Raw genomic sequence first — 2,072 nt, forward strand, 5'->3', positions numbered from 1 at the left:
AGATTGTTGACACCAATAATATCATGTGAATGGAAGATTATTGTCCTTTAAAAATAGGTGAAGTAGAAAATAAAATCAGAAATGGGAGTGTGCAGAGGTGTTGTGATTTTTACGACTAACAGATTTTATTCCATTTAGAAATTGTCAAGCTTGTACTGGGATTTGCAGTTATTAATATTCTTGTTGACAGAAGCGATTTATAGCAGCTGGACTGACTGGTTCTCCTGCAGTTCAACTGCCATGATAAAAAAGTTGAAATCTACGGCGTCAACACGACTCGCATAAATGCGAAATACACAACGACAAAAGCTGAAAGTCCGTTATTCATTTCCGTTGTGTTGTGGCTTTTGCCGTTGTGCTTCGGCTTTTGTGGTCGAATTTTGGCTTTTAATGTCATGTTTCGGCTTTTGTTGTTGTGTTAACGTTTTTGTTGTCTTGCTGTCAGCTTTTGTTGTGGTGCTTTGGCTTTTTGTGTTGTGTTTCCGCTTTTGTCGTCGCGTTGTGGCTTTTATTGTTGGGTTGTAGCTTTTGTCGTCGTGATGTGAGTCTTTTCATTAAGTTGTGATTTTTGTCATTTTGTTGTAGCTTTTGCCAGCGTGCTTTGGCTTTTGTGTTGTGTTTCCGCTTTTGTCCTCATGGTGTTGCTTTTAATGTCATATTTCGATTTTTGTTGTGTTATAACTTTTGTTGTCGTTTCGTTGGATTTTGTCGTGGTGCTTCAGCTTTTGGTGTTGTTGTGTTTCTGCGTTCGTCGTTGCGTTGTGGCTTTTGTTGTTGGGTTGTAGCTTTTGTTGTCATGTTGTGACTCTTGTCATTGTGTTGTAGCCTTTTCCAGCGTGCTTTGGCTTTTTGTGTTGTGTTTCCGCTTTTGTCGTCATGCTGTGGCTTTTGATATCCGATTTCGACTTTTGTTGTTGTGTTGTTGGCTTTTGTCATGGTGCTTCGGCTTTTATTTTTGGGTTGTAGCTTTTGTCGTCATGTTGTGGCTTATCGTTGTGCTACTGCATATTGTGTCATCCTGTTTCTGCTTTTGTCGTCATGCTTTGGCTTTTCGTGTCGTTGTGTTTCCGCTTTTTTTCGTTGTGTGGTGGTTTTTGTCATCATGCTTTAGCTTTTTGTGTTGTTGTGTTTCTGCTCTTGTCATCATGTTGTGGCTTTTGTCATAGTGTTATCGGCTTTTGTCTTCGTGCTTTGACTTTTTGTGTCATTGTGTTTCTGCTTTTGTCATCATGTTGTCGGCTTTTGTGGTCATGCTTTGGTTTTTGTCGTGTTTGACTTTTGTCATTCTGATGTCTCTTTTTCATTTGTGTGAGCCGTGTAGAAATCGAACAAATTAGTTTAAAAAATTGCACTTTTGAATAATGTTTATAGATAAAAAACAATCACTTGTAAAAGATCTTTGGTCCAAATGTCCTGCTTTTCAAAATGTGTTGATCAAACACAAAAAAGACCAACAAGCTGCATTTATATTCATTTTTTGAGTTATCCTGACATCATAAATGGAGCTCAATGGCCTCGTGGTAGAGTGTCCACACTGAGACTGGAACATTGTGAGTTCAAATCCAGGCCAAGTCATAGCAAATTCCTCCTCTCTTGACACTCACCGTTCAGGGGGTGAATTTGGTGGGGGCTTCAATCACCAACTGGTACCCTATCCAAGCACAGCTGTGTCTGTAGCTCACCCCTCCCCCTCAAATGCAGAGAACAAATTTCCCACGCTTAGGTGCATTCCAACTACTGCAACTTTAACTCAAAATATGCACATTTGGATCATTTGAAACCCCTCAAGGCCAAACTGTGAAGAGGACAAGCTTTGACTCGAACGACTCTAAAATATGTTGATTTCTGTTTGTAAAATGCATTTTTATTCAAAACAGCACACATAAATGTCCTTCATTCCTGTAGGTTTAAAATGTTTCACAAGCTAATATGAAAAATTAGCAATATCTTGTAACATCAAACTGCAATAAAATCTTAAAAAATAAAAATGTTCTTACTATCATTGGATCATTGCTTCATTGGTGTTTTCACTTTTCAAAGGGAAATAACCGTTTGATCATCTTTGGCTTTTT

This window comes from Oryzias melastigma, linkage group LG18 (genome assembly GCF_002922805.2).
Source record: "Oryzias melastigma strain HK-1 linkage group LG18, ASM292280v2, whole genome shotgun sequence".
Classification (NCBI taxonomy): domain Eukaryota; kingdom Metazoa; phylum Chordata; class Actinopteri; order Beloniformes; family Adrianichthyidae; genus Oryzias; species Oryzias melastigma.